This window comes from Chiloscyllium punctatum, chromosome 36 (assembly GCF_047496795.1).
Source record: "Chiloscyllium punctatum isolate Juve2018m chromosome 36, sChiPun1.3, whole genome shotgun sequence".
NCBI classification, from domain to species: Eukaryota; Metazoa; Chordata; class Chondrichthyes; order Orectolobiformes; family Hemiscylliidae; genus Chiloscyllium; species Chiloscyllium punctatum.
In genome coordinates, this window is record NC_092774.1 from 58,823,547 (window position 1) to 58,845,645 (window position 22,099).

At 46.6% G+C, this 22,099-nt stretch overlaps 6 non-coding genes across 6 annotated transcripts; all 6 read left to right on the forward strand.

Annotated features, from left to right (window-relative positions):
- Positions 1-2,833: 2,833 nt before the first annotated feature.
- On the forward strand, positions 2,834-2,907 carry trnan-guu (transfer RNA asparagine (anticodon GUU)). Its single transcript has one exon. It is a non-coding gene; the product is annotated as a tRNA-Asn (tRNA).
- A 3,264-nt stretch (positions 2,908-6,171) lies between these two features.
- trnan-guu (transfer RNA asparagine (anticodon GUU)) lies at positions 6,172-6,245 on the forward strand. Its single transcript has one exon. It is a non-coding gene; the product is annotated as a tRNA-Asn (tRNA).
- Positions 6,246-9,509: 3,264 nt separating this feature from the next.
- On the forward strand, positions 9,510-9,583 carry trnan-guu (transfer RNA asparagine (anticodon GUU)). Its single transcript has one exon. It is a non-coding gene; the product is annotated as a tRNA-Asn (tRNA).
- Positions 9,584-12,847: 3,264 nt separating this feature from the next.
- On the forward strand, positions 12,848-12,921 carry trnan-guu (transfer RNA asparagine (anticodon GUU)). The gene has a single exon. It is a non-coding gene; the product is annotated as a tRNA-Asn (tRNA).
- A 3,264-nt stretch (positions 12,922-16,185) lies between these two features.
- trnan-guu (transfer RNA asparagine (anticodon GUU)) lies at positions 16,186-16,259 on the forward strand. Its single transcript has one exon. It is a non-coding gene; the product is annotated as a tRNA-Asn (tRNA).
- Positions 16,260-21,795: 5,536 nt separating this feature from the next.
- On the forward strand, positions 21,796-21,869 carry trnan-guu (transfer RNA asparagine (anticodon GUU)). The gene has a single exon. It is a non-coding gene; the product is annotated as a tRNA-Asn (tRNA).
- Positions 21,870-22,099: the final 230 nt, after the last annotated feature.

A 22,099-nucleotide genomic window follows, 5' to 3' on the forward strand; every position in this document is an offset into this window, starting at 1 on the left:
AGGAAACTGTAAGTGTGGTTCTGTATTCGTGGGCTGAGTGGTTAATGCGATGGACTTGAAATCCATTGCGGCTTCCCAACGCAGGTGTGAACCCTGCCGAGTACAAAATGAGAAGTGTCGTCGAAAAAAAAGGGAGTTTGCTCCCCCGCTTCTTCTTTAAGATTCAAATCAGTGGAGGGGGGAAAATATTTCACTCAAATTGGGACTGGTGGGAATGTGAAACCCACTGCCTGTTCGGGTGGAACAAGCAGATACCCTCAGAGCTTCTTTGGAGGCTATGAGCAAAGTGTTTGGAAATGAGACTAGAAGACAGACGAGCTTGTAATCGTGATCGAAATGAAGCAGGCACCTGTGGACAAAGGCGTTTCCTTTGCCAGTGAAAGATACTGCTTCACAAAGTTGGGCCTGTGGAAGGGAATCAGTGACGGTGATTATCTTTGGTTGTTCACCTTGTGAATGTTCCCATTGCTGCGCATGTCCGTGTTGGCGTCAGAACTCTGCAGCATGTTGGCGTTAGATGCGCACAGGGACTGGCGCACCAAACTCCACCTACCTGTTTGAAATGCAGCTCACAGCTTGTTCACACACCTCAATTAATCTTTCTCATTGTTCTGAAGCCGGCGTACGGTTTGAATTCCCGACCTGCGGGAATGAGAATCCTTACACTGTCTCGCGTCAGTAAATGTCCCTGAGAACATCTGAGTCAACTCACAGCGCAGTCAGATGAGGGGAAGCTGAAATAGCCCCACACGCTGTTCACGGGCACATGTTATTCTCCCCAACTCAACGCCTCAACCACTGCGGCTCCTGGCAGTGGAAAAGAAACAATCACCAAAACCCCTTCTAAGCTCTGTGAATCTTCAGAAAATCAGCAAACGTTCATCCCTTCGGATTTTCTATCCTAGGCTGACAGCGATGGGTTTTGTCACTCTTTTGTAGGACATTGCAAGTAGATGTTTTGCAGAATAGCACCACAATGCCATCTGATTAATCAGGACCTGGATGTTTTCGGTCTTTGAATGTCAGTGTTGTGCTGCAGAACTTTGTTGTTGCCAGTTTCTAATACTTATCTTCCCAGTCCCCTGTATCACTTGTCGAAAATGTTTAATTTGTGTCTTGTAATCCTTTCACTGTCTGCTAATGAGGATAGTGTTTCCATGTTTTACCTAAATTATCTTGACCTTGCATACCTCAAGCCTCAAGCTAATTTCACGAGAAACCCTCTCCAGTTCAAAAGCCAACTGTTAATGATGGCTCTGTTCCTTGTCACGTGTCCAATTTCAGATCGATGTTGTTAATGTCCCTTCTACTCCTTCGGATCCAGGTTTCGCTCACAGGGCTAGAACAGAACTGTCACCAAATACATTGACCAATCTACGTTCATCCTATCGATTGTATTAGCATCATCAACACTTCTCATCAAAATAACTCGAGAGACTTTCATCACAATTTTCTGTGAACAGTCATACATTAGCTTTGCTGAATGAACCCCAAATTTCTTGAAGCGGCTCCTTATTTTCGGCCCTGATTATTAATCTCTCTCCGCATGGGAATGGATCCTTCCCACCCGCTCTATCTCTCATCAATGTGTGTAGTTCAATTCGATCTCCCATCAGCCTCCTCTGTCCTGATCAAATCCAGGGGAACAGGAAACGTTGGGACTATGGCGCGGACAGGACAAGCCCAATACTCACCTTTCCTTTTAGAACTATTCCATGAGAAAGTTTAGACCTCAACTTTGGGCGTGTCGTTGTGGCCGAACACTTAAGGTGTTGGCGTAGAGATCATTTGGGGCTCCCCGCCCAGGGTGGTAACCTGCTGGCTATGCTTTCTTCACTGGCGATTTTAAATAACTTCCTGTTGGTTGCATTATCGCTCAATCTTCACAAAACCCGTCTCAATAAAGACCCGTTTTCTCATGTCTGGGAATTGATTGCCATGCAGGAAACTCGGGTTCTGAACAAACAACGTATCAGACTCACAACGTCAGCTCTGTTTACCTTTCCACAGATGCTGCTCGACCTGTTGGCTTTCTGCAGTATTCTCTGTGTTTATTAGGCACAAGTGCTGCTTTTCATTCAAGAACTTCAATCCCTGTCCTCTGGTAACTGACTCTGGTCAGTGGCAATTGGTTCTTCTGATCATTAATCTGCCCATTCCCAACGCTTCTTCTCCCATCATGACCAACAGCCCCAGGAAATCTCCAGTTATCCTTGTTTGCTCCAAAGCGAACATTCTCAACATTGGGAATGTCTCCCCAAAATGGAAATTCCTCATCCCTGGACATGAGACAAGGCGTACAATTGGGAAGAGATTTTGGCAAAATATTGTCAGTTAGGAAATGGAAAAATGTTCAAATGTTCATGAAGCAAAACAGAAATCCCAGTCTCCAGCTTTGTGAACCTTTAGAAACACTTTGGGAAGCGGATTTGGAGGAGAATGAAAGATGACCTGTCCGACAGTCCAGACACCGTCCCCTTGTTGAAGAGGCCGGGAGGTTGATTCTGATGTTCTCGGCACACGAACTGATCTGAGACATTGAAAGAATTGTCGTTCGTGAACATCAGGAATTCAAACCCCTTCTCGCCTCCGAGCCAATGAGAGAACTCGGGAACAGGCAAAACACTGAAAGGCTCGAAGGGCGACGGCCCCGGAGTAAGAAAGCTAGTTCCTCGTGACATGGATGTGTCTGCAGACAGCCCCCGGTATCTCCAGAATGCATCTCCCAGGCTTGATTATGGAAAAGTTAAACTGATAGACGACAATTGTAATTCTTGGCGGGGAGGCTGAATTATAAAATCACTAAGCGATGGTGCCGCCCCCATCTGCACCTGTCTCTGTGGCGCAATTGGTCAGCGAGTTCGGCTGTTAACCGAAAGGTTGGTGGTTCGAGCCCACCCAGGGGCGGTGTGTTCGCTGCTCTCCTTTGGCTTCGAAGCTGTGCGCTTTTAATGGGGTCAGGAGAATGTTCCCCAAACGGAAATCTTCTCCACACAGGGGGGTTGCGAGTTGACTTCATGTCTTACCTAAGGGACTGCGTATGCTGAGAAGACGAGACCCAAACAGAAAATCAACAGGTTTGACAGTACCCGTCGGAGCAAACAAAATTCTGAAATGTTGCCTCTGATTCTCTTTCCACAGATGTTGCCTGCCCTGCTGAATTCCTCCTGCAATTTCTCACTGAAAGTTCATTTCATCTTTTCGGGAGAAACACCGAAATATCTGCAAACACCATGTGCAGATATTTAACCCTTTCGAATCACTGCGAAGTGATTGGAGTCAAACAAACTCTGCGATGATTCACTCTTTCTCAGCTCCACAGGCAGACAGACCTGGGAAGTCAAACTGTCAGTGTGGTACTGAATCGTGGGCCGAGTGGTTGATGCGATGGACTTGAAATCCATTGCGGCTTCCCCACGCAGGTGTGAACCCTGCCGAGTACAAAATGAGAAGTGTTGTCGAAAAGAAAGGGAGTTTGCTCCCCCGCTTCTTCTTTAAGATTCAAATCAGTGGAGGGGGAAAAACATTTCACTCAAATTGGGACTGGTGGGAATCTGCAACCCACTGCCTGTTCGGGTGGAACAAGCAGATACCCTCAGAGCTTCTTTGGAGGCTATGAGCAAAGTGTTTGGAAATGAGACTAGAAGAGTGAGGGGCTTGAAATCGTGATCGAAATGAAGCAGGTACCTGTGGACAAAGGCGTTTCCTTTGCCAGTGAAAGATACTGCTTCACAAAGTTGGGCCTGTGGAAGGGAATCAGTGACGGTGATTATATTTGGTTGTTCACCTTGTGAATGTTCCCATTGCTGCGCATGTCCGTGTTGGCGTCAGAACTCTGCAGCATGGTGGCGTTGGATGCGCACAGGGACTGGCGCACCAAACTCCACCTACCTGTTTGAAATGCAGCTCACAGCTTCTTCACACACCCCAATTAATCTTTCTCATTGTCCTGAAGCCGGCATACGGTTTGAATTCCCGATCTGCGGGAATGAGAATCCTTACACTGTCTCGCGTCAGTAAATGTCCCTGAGAACATCTGAGTCAACTCACAGCGCAGTCAGATGAGGGGAAGCTGAAATAGCCCCACACGCTGTTTACGGGCACATCTTATTCTCCCCAACTCAACGCCTCAACCACTGCGGCTCCTGGGAGTGGAAAAGAAACAATCACCAAAACCCCTTCTAAGCTCTGTGAATCTTCAGAAAATCAGCAAACGTTCATCCCTTCGGATTTTCTATCCTAGGCTGACAGCGATGGGTTTTGTCACTCTTTTGTAGGACATTGCAAGTAGATGTTTTGCAGAATAGCACCACAATGCCATCTGATTAATCAGGACCTGGATGTTTTCGGTCTTTGAATGTCAGTGTTGTGCTGCAGAACTTTGTTGTTGCCAGTTTCTAATACTTATCTTCCCAGTCCCCTGTATCACTTGTCGAAAATGTTTAATTTGTGTCTTGTAATCCTTTCACTGTCTGCTAATGAGGATAGTGTTTCCATGTTTTACCTAAATTATCTTGACCTTGCATACCTCAAGCCTCAAGCTAATTTCACGAGAAACCCTCTCCAGTTCAAAAGCCAACTGTTAATGATGGCTCTGTTCCTTGTCACGTGTCCAATTTCAGATCGATGTTGTTAATGTCCCTTCTACTCCTTCAGATCCAGGTTTCGCTCACAGGGCTAGAACAGAACTGTCACCAAATACATTGACCAATCTACGTTCATCCTATCGATTGTATTAGCATCATCAACACTTCTCATCAAAATAACTCGAGAGACTTTCATCACAATTTTCTGTGAACAGTTCTACATTAGCTTTGCTGAATGAACCCCAAATTTCTTGAAGTGGCTCCTTATTTTCGGCCCTGATTATTAATCTCTCTACGCATGGGAATGGATCCTTCCCACCCGCTCTATCTCTCATCAATGTGTGTAGTTCAATTCGATCTCCCATCAGCCTCCTCTGTCCTGATCAAATCCAGGGGAACAGGAAACGTTGGGACTATGGCGCGGACAGGACAAGCCCAATACTCACCTTTCCTGTTAGAACTATTCCATGAGAAAGTTTAGACCTCAACTTTGGGCGTGTAGTTGTGGCCGAACACTTAAGGTGTTGGCGTAGAGATCATTTGGGGCTCCCCGCCCAGGGTGTTAACCTGCTGGCTATGCTTTCTTCACTGGCGATTTTAAATAACTTCCTGTTGGTTGCATTATCGCTCAATCTTCACAAAACCCGTCTCAATAAAGACCCGTTTTCTCATGTCTGGGAATTGATTGCCATGCAGGAAACTCGGGTTCTGAACAAACAACGTATCAGACTCACAACGTCAGCTCTGTTTACCTTTCCACAGATGCTGCTCGACCTGTTGGCTTTCTGCAGTATTCTCTGTGTTTATTAGGCACAAGTGCTGCTTTTCATTCAAGAACTTCAATCCCTGTCCTCTGGTAACTGACTCTGGTCAGTGGCAATTGGTTCTTCTGATCATTAATCTGCCCATTCCCAACGCTTCTTCTCCCATCATGACCAACAGCCCCAGGAAATCTCCAGTTATCCTTGTTTGCTCCAAAGCGAACATTCTCAACATTGGGAATGTCTCCCCAAAATGGAAATTCCTCATCCCTGGACATGAGACAAGGCGTACAATTGGGAAGAGATTTTGGCAAAATATTGTCAGTTAGGAAATGGAAAAATGTTCAAATGTTCATGAAGCAAAACAGAAATCCCAGTCTCCAGCTTTGTGAACCTTTAGAAACACTTTGGGAAGCGGATTTGGAGGAGAATGAAAGATGACCTGTCCGACAGTCCAGACACCGTCCCCTTGTTGAAGAGGCCGGGAGGTTGATTCTGATGTTCTCGGCACACGAACTGATCTGAGACATTGAAAGAATTGTCGTTCGTGTACATCAGGAATTCAAACCCCTTCTCGCCTCCGAGCCAATGAGAGAACTCGGGAACAGGCAAAACACTGAAAGGCTCGAAGGGCGACGGCCCCGGAGTAAGAAAGCTCGTTCCTCGTGACATGGATGTGTCTGCAGACAGCCCCCGGTATCTCCAGAATGCATCTCCCAGGCTTGATTATGGAAAAGTTAAACTGATAGACGACAATTGTAATTCTTGGCGGGGAGGCTGAATTATAAAATCACTAAGCGATGGTGCCGCCCCCATCTGCACCTGTCTCTGTGGCGCAATTGGTCAGCGCATTCGGCTGTTAACCGAAAGGTTGGTGGTTCGAGCCCACCCAGGGGCGGTGTGTTCGCTGCTCTCCTTTGGCTTCGAAGCTGTGCGCTTTTAATGGGGTCAGGAGAATGTTCCCCAAACGGAAATCTTCTCCACACAGGGGGGTTGCGAGTTGACTTCATGTCTTACCTAAGGGACTGCGTATGCTGAGAAGACGAGACCCAAACAGAAAATCAACAGGTTTGACAGTACCCGTCGGAGCAAACAAAATTCTGAAATGTTGCCTCTGATTCTCTTTCCACAGATGTTGCCTGCCCTGCTGAATTCCTCCTGCAATTTCTCACTGAAAGTTCATTTCATCTTTTCGGGAGAAACACCGAAATATCTGCAAACACCATGTGCAGATATTTAACCCTTTCGAATCACTGCGAAGTGATTGGAGTCAAACAAACTCTGCGATGATTCACTCTTTCTCAGCTCCACAGGCAGACAGACCTGGGAAGTCAAACTGTCAGTGTGGTACTGAATCGTGGGCCGAGTGGTTGATGCGATGGACTTGAAATCCATTGCGGCTTCCCCACGCAGGTGTGAACCCTGCCGAGTACAAAATGAGAAGTGTCGTCGAAAAGAAAGGGAGTTTGCTCCCCCGCTTCTTCTTTAAGATTCAAATCAGTGGAGGGGGAAAAACATTTCACTCAAATTGGGACTGGTGGGAATCTGCAACCCACTGCCTGTTCGGGTGGAACAAGCAGATACCCTCAGAGCTTCTTTGGAGGCTATGAGCAAAGTGTTTGGAAATGAGACTAGAAGAGTGAGGGGCTTGAAATCGTGATCGAAATGAAGCAGGTACCTGTGGAAAAAGGCGTTTCCTTTGCCAGTGAAAGATACTGCTTCACAAAGTTGGGCCTGTGGAAGGGAATCAGTGACGGTGATTATATTTGGTTGTTCACCTTGTGAATGTTCCCATTGCTGCGCATGTCCGTGTTGGCGTCAGAACTCTGCAGCATGGTGGCGTTGGATGCGCACAGAGACTGGCGCACCAAACTCCACCTACCTGTTTGAAATGCAGCTCACAGCTTCTTCACACACCCCAATTAATCTTTCTCATTGTCCTGAAGCCGGCATACGGTTTGAATTCCCGATCTACGGGAATGAGAATCCTTACACTGTCTCGCGTCAGTAAATGTCCCTGAGAACATCTGAGTCAACTCACAGCGCAGTCAGATGAGGGGAAGCTGAAATAGCCCCACACGCTGTTTACGGGCACATCTTATTCTCCCCAACTCAACGCCTCAACCACTGCGGCTCCTGGGAGTGGAAAAGAAACAATCACCAAAACCCCTTCTAAGCTCTGTGAATCTTCAGAAAATCAGCAAACGTTCATCCCTTCGGATTTTCTATCCTAGGCTGACAGCGATGGGTTTTGTCACTCTTTTGTAGGACATTGCAAGTAGATGTTTTGCAGAATAGCACCACAATGCCATCTGATTAATCAGGACCTGGATGTTTTCGGTCTTTGAATGTCAGTGTTGTGCTGCAGAACTTTGTTGTTGCCAGTTTCTAATACTTATCTTCCCAGTCCCCTGTATCACTTGTCGAAAATGTTTAATTTGTGTCTTGTAATCCTTTCACTGTCTGCTAATGAGGATAGTGTTTCCATGTTTTACCTAAATTATCTTGACCTTGCATACCTCAAGCCTCAAGCTAATTTCACGAGAAACCCTCTCCAGTTCAAAAGCCAACTGTTAATGATGGCTCTGTTCCTTGTCACGTGTCCAATTTCAGATCGATGTTGTTAATGTCCCTTCTACTCCTTCAGATCCAGGTTTCGCTCACAGGGCTAGAACAGAACTGTCACCAAATACATTGACCAATCTACGTTCATCCTATCGATTGTATTAGCATCATCAACACTTCTCATCAAAATAACTCGAGAGACTTTCATCACAATTTTCTGTGAACAGTTCTACATTAGCTTTGCTGAATGAACCCCAAATTTCTTGAAGTGGCTCCTTATTTTCGGCCCTGATTATTAATCTCTCTACGCATGGGAATGGATCCTTCCCACCCGCTCTATCTTTCATCAAGGTGTGTAGTTCAATTCGATCTCCCATCAGCCTCCTCTGTCCTGATCAAATCCAGGGGAACAGGAAACGTTGGGACTATGGCGCGGACAGGACAAGCCCAATACTCACCTTTCCTGTTAGAACTATTCCATGAGAAAGTTTAGACCTCAACTTTGGGCGTGTAGTTGTGGCCGAACACTTAAGGTGTTGGCGTAGAGATCATTTGGGGCTCCCCGCCCAGGGTGTTAACCTGCTGGCTATGCTTTCTTCACTGGCGATTTTAAATAACTTCCTGTTGGTTGCATTATCGCTCAATCTTCACAAAACCCGTCTCAATAAAGACCCGTTTTCTCATGTCTGGGAATTGATTGCCATGCAGGAAACTCGGGTTCTGAACAAACAACGTATCAGACTCACAACGTCAGCTCTGTTTACCTTTCCACAGATGCTGCTCGACCTGTTGGCTTTCTGCAGTATTCTCTGTGTTTATTAGGCACAAGTGCTGCTTTTCATTCAAGAACTTCAATCCCTGTCCTCTGGTAACTGACTCTGGTCAGTGGCAATTGGTTCTTCTGATCATTAATCTGCCCATTCCCACCGCTTCTTCTCCCATCATTACCAACAGCCCCAGGAAATCTCCAGTTATCCTTGTTTGCTCCAAAGCGAACATTCTCAACATTGGGAATGTCTCCCCAAAATGGAAATTCCTCATCCCTGGACATGAGACAAGGTGTACAATTGGGAAGAGATTTTGGCAAAATATTGTCAGTTAGGAAATGGAAAAATGTTCAAATGTTCATGAAGCAAAACAGAAATCCCAGTCTCCAGCTTTGTGAACCTTTAGAAACACTTTGGGAAGCGGATTTGGAGGAGAATGAAAGATGACCTGTCCGACAGTCCAGACACCGTCCCCTTGTTGAAGAGGCCGGGAGGTTGATTCTGATGTTCTCGGCACACGAACTGATCTGAGACATTGAAAGAATTGTCGTTCGTGAACATCAGGAATTCAAACCCCTTCTCGCCTCCGAGCCAATGAGAGAACTCGGGAACAGGCAAAACACTGAAAGGCTCGAAGGGCGACGGCCCCGGAGTAAGAAAGCTAGTTCCTCGTGACATGGATGTGTCTGCAGACAGCCCCCGGTATCTCCAGAATGCATCTCCCAGGCTTGATTATGGAAAAGTTAAACTGATAGACGACAATTGTAATTCTTGGCGGGGAGGCTGAATTATAAAATCACTAAGCGATGGTGCCGCCCCCATCTGCACCTGTCTCTGTGGCGCAATTGGTCAGCGCGTTCGGCTGTTAACCGAAAGGTTGGTGGTTCGAGCCCACCCAGGGGCGGTGTGTTCGCTGCTCTCCTTTGGCTTCGAAGCTGTGCGCTTTTAATGGGGTCAGGAGAATGTTCCCCAAACGGAAATCTTCTCCACACAGGGGGGTTGCGAGTTGACTTCATGTCTTACCTAAGGGACTGCGTATGCTGAGAAGACGAGACCCAAACAGAAAATCAACAGGTTTGACAGTACCCGTCGGAGCAAACAAAATTCTGAAATGTTGCCTCTGATTCTCTTTCCACAGATGTTGCCTGCCCTGCTGAATTCCTCCTGCAATTTCTCACTGAAAGTTCATTTCATCTTTTCGGGAGAAACACCGAAATATCTGCAAACACCATGTGCAGATATTTAACCCTTTGGAATCACTGCGAAGTGATTGGAGTCAAACAAACTCTGCGATGATTCACTCTTTCTCAGCTCCACAGGCAGACAGACCTGGGAAGTCAAACTGTCAGTGTGGTACTGAATCGTGGGCCGAGTGGTTGATGCGATGGACTTGAAATCCATTGCGGCTTCCCCACGCAGGTGTGAACCCTGCCGAGTACAAAATGAGAAGTGTCGTCGAAAAGAAAGGGAGTTTGCTCCCCCGCTTCTTCTTTAAGATTCAAATCAGTGGAGGGGGAAAAACATTTCACTCAAATTGGGACTGGTGGGAATCTGCAACCCACTGCCTGTTCGGGTGGAACAAGCAGATACCCTCAGAGCTTCTTTGGAGGCTATGAGCAAAGTGTTTGGAAATGAGACTAGAAGAGTGAGGGGCTTGAAATCGTGATCGAAATGAAGCAGGTACCTGTGGACAAAGGCGTTTCCTTTGCCAGTGAAAGATACTGCTTCACAAAGTTGGGCCTGTGGAAGGGAATCAGTGACGGTGATTATATTTGGTTGTTCACCTTGTGAATGTTCCCATTGCTGCGCATGTCCGTGTTGGCGTCAGAACTCTGCAGCATGGTGGCGTTGGATGCGCACAGGGACTGGCGCACCAAACTCCACCTACCTGTTTGAAATGCAGCTCACAGCTTCTTCACACACCCCAATTAATCTTTCTCATTGTCCTGAAGCCGGCATACGGTTTGAATTCCCGATCTGCGGGAATGAGAATCCTTACACTGTCTCGCGTCAGTAAATGTCCCTGAGAACATCTGAGTCAACTCACAGCGCAGTCAGATGAGGGGAAGCTGAAATAGCCCCACACGCTGTTTACGGGCACATCTTATTCTCCCCAACTCAACGCCTCAACCACTGCGGCTCCTGGGAGTGGAAAAGAAACAATCACCAAAACCCCTTCTAAGCTCTGTGAATCTTCAGAAAATCAGCAAACGTTCATCCCTTCGGATTTTCTATCCTAGGCTGACAGCGATGGGTTTTGTCACTCTTTTGTAGGACATTGCAAGTAGATGTTTTGCAGAATAGCACCACAATGCCATCTGATTAATCAGGACCTGGATGTTTTCGGTCTTTGAATGTCAGTGTTGTGCTGCAGAACTTTGTTGTTGCCAGTTTCTAATACTTATCTTCCCAGTCCCCTGTATCACTTGTCGAAAATGTTTAATTTGTGTCTTGTAATCCTTTCACTGTCTGCTAATGAGGATAGTGTTTCCATGTTTTACCTAAATTATCTTGACCTTGCATACCTCAAGCCTCAAGCTAATTTCACGAGAAACCCTCTCCAGTTCAAAAGCCAACTGTTAATGATGGCTCTGTTCCTTGTCACGTGTCCAATTTCAGATCGATGTTGTTAATGTCCCTTCTACTCCTTCAGATCCAGGTTTCGCTCACAGGGCTAGAACAGAACTGTCACCAAATACATTGACCAATCTACGTTCATCCTATCGATTGTATTAGCATCATCAACACTTCTCATCAAAATAACTCGAGAGACTTTCATCACAATTTTCTGTGAACAGTTCTACATTAGCTTTGCTGAATGAACCCCAAATTTCTTGAAGTGGCTCCTTATTTTCGGCCCTGATTATTAATCTCTCTACGCATGGGAATGGATCCTTCCCACCCGCTCTATCTCTCATCAATGTGTGTAGTTCAATTCGATCTCCCATCAGCCTCCTCTGTCCTGATCAAATCCAGGGGAACAGGAAACGTTGGGACTATGGCGCGGACAGGACAAGCCCAATACTCACCTTTCCTGTTAGAACTATTCCATGAGAAAGTTTAGACCTCAACTTTGGGCGTGTAGTTGTGGCCGAACACTTAAGGTGTTGGCGTAGAGATCATTTGGGGCTCCCCGCCCAGGGTGTTAACCTGCTGGCTATGCTTTCTTCACTGGCGATTTTAAATAACTTCCTGTTGGTTGCATTATCGCTCAATCTTCACAAAACCCGTCTCAATAAAGACCCGTTTTCTCATGTCTGGGAATTGATTGCCATGCAGGAAACTCGGGTTCTGAACAAACAACGTATCAGACTCACAACGTCAGCTCTGTTTACCTTTCCACAGATGCTGCTCGACCTGTTGGCTTTCTGCAGTATTCTCTGTGTTTATTAGGCACAAGTGCTGCTTTTCATTCAAGAACTTCAATCCCTGTCCTCTGGTAACTGACTCTGGTCAGTGGCAATTGGTTCTTCTGATCATTAATCTGCCCATTCCCAACGCTTCTTCTCCCATCATGACCAACAGCCCCAGGAAATCTCCAGTTATCCTTGTTTGCTCCAAAGCGAACATTCTCAACATTGGGAATGTCTCCCCAAAATGGAAATTCCTCATCCCTGGACATGAGACAAGGCGTACAATTGGGAAGAGATTTTGGCAAAATATTGTCAGTTAGGAAATGGAAAAATGTTCAAATGTTCATGAAGCAAAACAGAAATCCCAGTCTCCAGCTTTGTGAACCTTTAGAAACACTCTGGGAAGCGGATTTGGAGGAGAATGAAAGATGACCTGTCCGACAGTCCAGACACCGTCCCCTTGTTGAAGAGGCCGGGAGGTTGATTCTGATGTTCTCGGCACACGAACTGATCTGAGACATTGAAAGAATTGTCGTTCGTGTACATCAGGAATTCAAACCCCTTCTCGCCTCCGAGCCAATGAGAGAACTCGGGAACAGGCAAAACACTGAAAGGCTCGAAGGGCGACGGCCCCGGAGTAAGAAAGCTCGTTCCTCGTGACATGGATGTGTCTGCAGACAGCCCCCGGTATCTCCAGAATGCATCTCCCAGGCTTGATTATGGAAAAGTTAAACTGATAGACGACAATTGTAATTCTTGGCGGGGAGGCTGAATTATAAAATCACTAAGCGATGGTGCCGCCCCCATCTGCACCTGTCTCTGTGGCGCAATTGGTCAGCGCATTCGGCTGTTAACCGAAAGGTTGGTGGTTCGAGCCCACCCAGGGGCGGTGTGTTCGCTGCTCTCCTTTGGCTTCGAAGCTGTGCGCTTTTAATGGGGTCAGGAGAATGTTCCCCAAACGGAAATCTTCTCCACACAGGGGGGTTGCGAGTTGACTTCATGTCTTACCTAAGGGACTGCGTATGCTGAGAAGACGAGACCCAAACAGAAAATCAACAGGTTTGACAGTACCCGTCGGAGCAAACAAAATTCTGAAATGTTGCCTCTGATTCTCTTTCCACAGATGTTGCCTGCCCTGCTGAATTCCTCCTGCAATTTCTCACTGAAAGTTCATTTCATCTTTTCGGGAGAAACACCGAAATATCTGCAAACACCATGTGCAGATATTTAACCCTTTCGAATCACTGCGAAGTGATTGGAGTCAAACAAACTCTGCGATGATTCACTCTTTCTCAGCTCCACAGGCAGACAGACCTGGGAAGTCAAACTGTCAGTGTGGTACTGAATCGTGGGCCGAGTGGTTGATGCGATGGACTTGAAATCCATTGCGGCTTCCCCACGCAGGTGTGAACCCTGCCGAGTACAAAATGAGAAGTGTCGTCGAAAAGAAAGGGAGTTTGCTCCCCCGCTTCTTCTTTAAGATTCAAATCAGTGGAGGGGGAAAAACATTTCACTCAAATTGGGACTGGTGGGAATCTGCAACCCACTGCCTGTTCGGGTGGAACAAGCAGATACCCTCAGAGCTTCTTTGGAGGCTATGAGCAAAGTGTTTGGAAATGAGACTAGAAGAGTGAGGGGCTTGAAATCGTGATCGAAATGAAGCAGGTACCTGTGGAAAAAGGCGTTTCCTTTGCCAGTGAAAGATACTGCTTCACAAAGTTGGGCCTGTGGAAGGGAATCAGTGACGGTGATTATATTTGGTTGTTCACCTTGTGAATGTTCCCATTGCTGCGCATGTCCGTGTTGGCGTCAGAACTCTGCAGCATGGTGGCGTTGGATGCGCACAGAGACTGGCGCACCAAACTCCACCTACCTGTTTGAAATGCAGCTCACAGCTTCTTCACACACCCCAATTAATCTTTCTCATTGTCCTGAAGCCGGCATACGGTTTGAATTCCCGATCTGCGGGAATGAGAATCCTTACACTGTCTCGCGTCAGTAAATGTCCCTGAGAACATCTGAGTCAACTCACAGCGCAGTCAGATGAGGGGAAGCTGAAATAGCCCCACACGCTGTTTACGGGCACATCTTATTCTCCCCAACTCAACGCCTCAACCACTGCGGCTCCTGGGAGTGGAAAAGAAACAATCACCAAAACCCCTTCTAAGCTCTGTGAATCTTCAGAAAATCAGCAAACGTTCATCCCTTCGGATTTTCTATCCTAGGCTGACAGCGATGGGTTTTGTCACTCTTTTGTAGGACATTGCAAGTAGATGTTTTGCAGAATAGCACCACAATGCCATCTGATTAATCAGGACCTGGATGTTTTCGGTCTTTGAATGTCAGTGTTGTGCTGCAGAACTTTGTTGTTGCCAGTTTCTAATACTTATCTTCCCAGTCCCCTGTATCACTTGTCGAAAATGTTTAATTTGTGTCTTGTAATCCTTTCACTGTCTGCTAATGAGGATAGTGTTTCCATGTTTTACCTAAATTATCTTGACCTTGCATACCTCAAGCCTCAAGCTAATTTCACGAGAAACCCTCTCCAGTTCAAAAGCCAACTGTTAATGATGGCTCTGTTCCTTGTCACGTGTCCAATTTCAGATCGATGTTGTTAATGTCCCTTCTACTCCTTCAGATCCAGGTTTCGCTCACAGGGCTAGAACAGAACTGTCACCAAATACATTGACCAATCTACGTTCATCCTATCGATTGTATTAGCATCATCAACACTTCTCATCAAAATAACTCGAGAGACTTTCATCACAATTTTCTGTGAACAGTTCTACATTAGCTTTGCTGAATGAACCCCAAATTTCTTGAAGTGGCTCCTTATTTTCGGCCCTGATTATTAATCTCTCTACGCATGGGAATAGATCCTTCCCACCCGCTCTATCTTTCATCAAGGTGTGTAGTTCAATTCGATCTCCCATCAGCCTCCTCTGTCCTGATCAAATCCAGGGGAACAGGAAACGTTGGGACTATGGCGCGGACAGGACAAGCCCAATACTCACCTTTCCTGTTAGAACTATTCCATGAGAAAGTTTAGACCTCAACTTTGGGCGTGTAGTTGTGGCCGAACACTTAAGGTGTTGGCGTAGAGATCATTTGGGGCTCCCCGCCCAGGGTGTTAACCTGCTGGCTATGCTTTCTTCACTGGCGATTTTAAATAACTTCCTGTTGGTTGCATTATCGCTCAATCTTCACAAAACCCGTCTCAATAAAGACCCGTTTTCTCATGTCTGGGAATTGATTGCCATGCAGGAAACTCGGGTTCTGAACAAACAACGTATCAGACTCACAACGTCAGCTCTGTTTACCTTTCCACAGATGCTGCTCGACCTGTTGGCTTTCTGCAGTATTCTCTGTGTTTATTAGGCACAAGTGCTGCTTTTCATTCAAGAACTTCAATCCCTGTCCTCTGGTAACTGACTCTGGTCAGTGGCAATTGGTTCTTCTGATCATTAATCTGCCCATTCCCACCGCTTCTTCTCCCATCATTACCAACAGCCCCAGGAAATCTCCAGTTATCCTTGTTTGCTCCAAAGCGAACATTCTCAACATTGGGAATGTCTCCCCAAAATGGAAATTCCTCATCCCTGGACATGAGACAAGGCGTACAATTGGGAAGAGATTTTGGCAAAATATTGTCAGTTAGGAAATGGAAAAATGTTCAAATGTTCATGAAGCAAAACAGAAATCCCAGTCTCCAGCTTTGTGAACCTTTAGAAACACTTTGGGAAGCGGATTTGGAGGAGAATGAAAGATGACCTGTCCGACAGTCCAGACACCGTCCCCTTGTTGAAGAGGCCGGGAGGTTGATTCTGATGTTCTCGGCACACGAACTGATCTGAGACATTGAAAGAATTGTCGTTCGTGAACATCAGGAATTCAAACCCCTTCTCGCCTCCGAGCCAATGAGAGAACTCGGGAACAGGCAAAACACTGAAAGGCTCGAAGGGCGACGGCCCCGGAGTAAGAAAGCTAGTTCCTCGTGACATGGATGTGTCTGCAGACAGCCCCCGGTATCTCCAGAATGCATCTCCCAGGCTTGATTATGGAAAAGTTAAACTGATAGACGACAATTGTAATTCTTGGCGGGGAGGCTGAATTATAAAATCACTAAGCGATGGTGCCGCCCCCATCTGCACCTGTCTCTGTGGCGCAATTGGTCAGCGCGTTCGGCTGTTAACCGAAAGGTTGGTGGTTCGAGCCCACCCAGGGGCGGTGTGTTCGCTGCTCTCCTTTGGCTTCGAAGCTGTGCGCTTTTAATGGGGTCAGGAGAATGTTCCCCAAACGGAAATCTTCTCCACACAGGGGGGTTGCGAGTTGACTTCATGTCTTACCTAAGGGACTGCGTATGCTGAGAAGACGAGACCCAAACAGAAAATCAACAGGTTTGACAGTACCCGTCGGAGCAAACAAAATTCTGAAATGTTGCCTCCGGGACAAGTGGTGGGCTTGTTAGTGGGTGAACATTTTGGTGATGGCGACCACAATTCTGTCACTTTCACCTTGGTTATGGAGAGGGATAGGTGCACACAACAAGGAAGTTTTTACAATTGGGGGAAGGGAAATTACGATGCTGTAAGACAGGATTTGAGGAGCATACGTTGGGAGCATAGGCTGTCAGGGAAGGATGTGGTGGAAATGTGGGACTTTTTCAAGGAGCAGATACGACGTGTCCTTGATATGTATGTACCGATCAGGCAGGAAAGAAATGGTCGTGTGAGGGAGCCTTGGTTGACGAGGGAGGTTGAATGTCTAGTAAAGAGGAAGAAGGAGGCTTACATAAGGTTGAGGAAACAAGGTTCAGACAGAGCAGTGGAGGGATACAGGATAGCCAGAAGGGACCTGAAGAAAGGGATTAGGAGAGCTAAGAGAGGGCATGAAAAATCCCTGGCGGATAGGATCAAGGATAACCCCAAGGCATTCTATGCGTATGTGAGAAACCTGAGAATGACGAGAACGAGGGTAGGTCCGATCAAGGACAGTGGTGGGAGACTGTGTATTGAGTCGGAAGAGATAGGAGAGGTCTTGAACAAGTACTTCTCTTCAGTATTTACGAACGAGAGGGACTGTATTGTTGAAGAGGAGAGTGTGAAACGGACTGATAAGCTAGAAGAGATATCTGTTAGGAAGGAAGATGTGTTGGACATTTTGAACAACTTGAGGATAGACAAGTCCCCCGGGCCTGACGGGATATATCCTAGGATTATGTGGGAAGCAAGAGAGGAAATTGCAGTACCGTTGGCAATGATCTTCTCGTCTTCACTGGCAACGGGGGTGGTACCAGGGGACTGGAGAGTAGCGAATGTTGTGCCCCTGTTCAAAAAAGGGAATAGGGATAACCCCGGGAATTACAGGCCAGTTAGTCTTACTTCTGTGGTAGGCAAAGTAATGGAAAGGGTACTGAGGGATAGGATTTACGAGTATCTGGAACGGCACTGCTTGATTAGGGACAGCCAGCACGGATTTGTGAAGGGTAGGTCTTGCCTTACAAGTCTTATTGAATTCTTCGAGGAGGTGACCAAGCATGTGGATGAGGGTAGAGCAGTGGATGTAGTGTACATGGATTTTAGTAAGGCATTTGATAAGGTTCCCCATGGTAGGCTTATGCGGAAAGTCAGGAGGCATGGGATAGAGGGAAATTTGGCCAATTGGATAGAAAACTGGCTAACCGGTCGAAGTCAGAGAGTGGTGGTAGATGGTAAATATTCAGCATGGAGTCCAGTTACAAGTGGAGTTCCGCAGGGATCAGTTCTGGGCCCTCTGCTGTTTGTAATTTTTATTAATGACTTAGATGAGGGAGTCGAAGGGTGGGTCAGTAAATTTGCAGATGATACAAAGATAGGTGGAGTTGTGGACAGTGAGGAGGGCTGTTGTCGGCTGCAGAGGGACTTAGATATGATGCAGAGCTGGGCTGAGGAGTGGCAGATGGAGTTCAACCCTGCCAAGTGTGAAGTTGTCCATTTTGGAAGAACAAATAAGAATGCGGAATACAGGGTTAATGGTAGGGTTCTTGGTCAGGTGGAGGAACAGAGGGATCTTGGGGTCTATGTACATAGATCTTTGAAGGTTGCCACTCAGGTGGATAGAGTTTGTAAGAAGGCCTATGGAGTATTATCGTTCATTAGCAGAGGGATTGAATTCAAGAGTCGTGAGGTGATGTTGCAGCTGTACAGGACTTTGGTTAGGCCACATTTGGAGTACTGTGTGCAGTTCTGGTCGCCTCACTTTAGGAAAGATGTGGAAGCTTTGGAGAGGGTGCAGAGAAGATTTACCAGGATGTTGCCTGGAATGGAGAGTAGGTCATACGAGGATAGGTTGAGAGTTCTCGGCCTTTTCTCGTTGGAACGGCGAAGGATGAGGGGTGACTTGATAGAGGTTTATAAGATGATCAGAGGAATAGATAGAGTAGACAGTCAGAAACTTTTTCCCCGGGTACAACAGAGTGTTACAAGGGGACATAAATTTAAGGTGAAGGGTGGAAGGTATAGGGGAGATGTCAGGGGTGGGTTCTTCACCCAGAGAGTGGTGGGGGCATGGAATGCACTGCCCGTGGGAGTGGTAGAGTCAGATTCATTGGCGACCTTTAAGCGGCATTTGGATAGGTACATGGATGGGTGCTTAATCTAGGATAGAAGTTCGGCACAACATCGTGGGCCGAAGGGCCTGTTCTGTGCTGTATTGTTCTATGTTCTATGTTCTATGTTCTATTCTCTTTCCACAGATGTTGCCTGCCCTGCTGAATTCCTCCTGCAATTTCTCACTGAAAGTTCATTTCATCTTTTCGGGAGAAACACCGAAATATCTGCAAACACCATGTGCAGATATTTAACCCTTTGGAATCACTGCGAAGTGATTGGAGTCAAACAAACTCTGCGATGATTCACTCTTTCTCAGCTCCACAGGCAGACAGACCTGGGAAGTCAAACTGTCAGTGTGGTACTGAATCGTGGGCCGAGTGGTTGATGCGATGGACTTGAAATCCATTGCGGCTTCCCCACGCAGGTGTGAACCCTGCCGAGTACAAAATGAGAAGTGTCGTCGAAAAGAAAGGGAGTTTGCTCCCCCGCTTCTTCTTTAAGATTCAAATCAGTGGAGGGGGAAAAACATTTCACTCAAATTGGGACTGGTGGGAATCTGCAACCCACTGCCTGTTCGGGTGGAACAAGCAGATACCCTCAGAGCTTCTTTGGAGGCTATGAGCAAAGTGTTTGGAAATGAGACTAGAAGAGTGAGGGGCTTGAAATCGTGATCGAAATGAAGCAGGTACCTGTGGACAAAGGCGTTTCCTTTGCCAGTGAAAGATACTGCTTCACAAAGTTGGGCCTGTGGAAGGGAATCAGTGACGGTGATTATATTTGGTTGTTCACCTTGTGAATGTTCCCATTGCTGCGCATGTCCGTGTTGGCGTCAGAACTCTGCAGCATGGTGGCGTTGGATGCGCACAGGGACTGGCGCACCAAACTCCACCTACCTGTTTGAAATGCAGCTCACAGCTTCTTCACACACCCCAATTAATCTTTCTCATTGTCCTGAAGCCGGCATACGGTTTGAATTCCCGATCTGCGGGAATGAGAATCCTTACACTGTCTCGCGTCAGTAAATGTCCCTGAGAACATCTGAGTCAACTCACAGCGCAGTCAGATGAGGGGAAGCTGAAATAGCCCCACACGCTGTTTACGGGCACATCTTATTCTCCCCAACTCAACGCCTCAACCACTGCGGCTCCTGGGAGTGGAAAAGAAACAATCACCAAAACCCCTTCTAAGCTCTGTGAATCTTCAGAAAATCAGCAAACGTTCATCCCTTCGGATTTTCTATCCTAGGCTGACAGCGATGGGTTTTGTCACTCTTTTGTAGGACATTGCAAGTAGATGTTTTGCAGAATAGCACCACAATGCCATCTGATTAATCAGGACCTGGATGTTTTCGGTCTTTGAATGTCAGTGTTGTGCTGCAGAACTTTGTTGTTGCCAGTTTCTAATACTTATCTTCCCAGTCCCCTGTATCACTTGTCGAAAATGTTTAATTTGTGTCTTGTAATCCTTTCACTGTCTGCTAATGAGGATAGTGTTTCCATGTTTTACCTAAATTATCTTGATCTTGCATACCTCAAGCCTCAAGCTAATTTCACGAGAAACCCTCTCCAGTTCAAAAGCCAACTGTTAATGATGGCTCTGTTCCTTGTCACGTGTCCAATTTCAGATCGATGTTGTTAATGTCCCTTCTACTCCTTCAGATCCAGGTTTCGCTCACAGGGCTAGAACAGAACTGTCACCAAATACATTGACCAATCTACGTTCATCCTATCGATTGTATTAGCATCATCAACACTTCTCATCAAAATAACTCGAGAGACTTTCATCACAATTTTCTGTGAACAGTTCTACATTAGCTTTGCTGAATGAACCCCAAATTTCTTGAAGCGGCTCCTTATTTTCGGCCCTGATTATTAATCTCTCTACGCATGGGAATGGATCCTTCCCACCCGCTCTATCTTTCATCAAGGTGTGTAGTTCAATTCGATCTCCCATCAGCCTCCTCTGTCCTGATCAAATCCAGGGGAACAGGAAACGTTGGGACTATGGCGCGGACAGGACAAGCCCAATACTCACCTTTCCTGTTAGAACTATTCCATGAGAAAGTTTAGACCTCAACTTTGGGCGTGTAGTTGTGGCCGAACACTTAAGGTGTTGGCGTAGAGATCATTTGGGGCTCCCCGCCCAGGGTGTTAACCTGCTGGCTATGCTTTCTTCACTGGCGATTTTAAATAACTTCCTGTTGGTTGCATTATCGCTCAATCTTCACAAAACCCGTCTCAATAAAGACCCGTTTTCTCATGTCTGGGAATTGATTGCCATGCAGGAAACTCGGGTTCTGAACAAACAACGTATCAGACTCACAACGTCAGCTCTGTTTACCTTTCCACAGATGCTGCTCGACCTGTTGGCTTTCTGCAGTATTCTCTGTGTTTATTAGGCACAAGTGCTGCTTTTCATTCAAGAACTTCAATCCCTGTCCTCTGGTAACTGACTCTGGTCAGTGGCAATTGGTTCTTCTGATCATTAATCTGCCCATTCCCACCGCTTCTTCTCCCATCATTACCAACAGCCCCAGGAAATCTCCAGTTATCCTTGTTTGCTCCAAAGCGAACATTCTCAACATTGGGAATGTCTCCCCAAAATGGAAATTCCTCATCCCTGGACATGAGACAAGGCGTACAATTGGGAAGAGATTTTGGCAAAATATTGTCAGTTAGGAAATGGAAAAATGTTCAAATGTTCATGAAGCAAAACAGAAATCCCAGTCTCCAGCTTTGTGAACCTTTAGAAACACTTTGGGAAGCGGATTTGGAGGAGAATGAAAGATGACCTGTCCGACAGTCCAGACACCGTCCCCTTGTTGAAGAGGCCGGGAGGTTGATTCTGATGTTCTCGGCACACGAACTGATCTGAGACATTGAAAGAATTGTCGTTCGTGAACATCAGGAATTCAAACCCCTTCTCGCCTCCGAGCCAATGAGAGAACTCGGGAACAGGCAAAACACTGAAAGGCTCGAAGGGCGACGGCCCCGGAGTAAGAAAGCTAGTTCCTCGTGACATGGATGTGTCTGCAGACAGCCCCCGGTATCTCCAGAATGCATCTCCCAGGCTTGATTATGGAAAAGTTAAACTGATAGACGACAATTGTAATTCTTGGCGGGGAGGCTGAATTATAAAATCACTAAGCGATGGTGCCGCCCCCATCTGCACCTGTCTCTGTGGCGCAATTGGTCAGCGCGTTCGGCTGTTAACCGAAAGGTTGGTGGTTCGAGCCCACCCAGGGGCGGTGTGTTCGCTGCTCTCCTTTGGCTTCGAAGCTGTGCGCTTTTAATGGGGTCAGGAGAATGTTCCCCAAACGGAAATCTTCTCCACACAGGGGGGTTGCGAGTTGACTTCATGTCTTACCTAAGGGACTGCGTATGCTGAGAAGACGAGACCCAAACAGAAAATCAACAGGTTTGACAGTACCCGTCGGAGCAAACAAAATTCTGAAATGTTGCCTCTGATTCTCTTTCC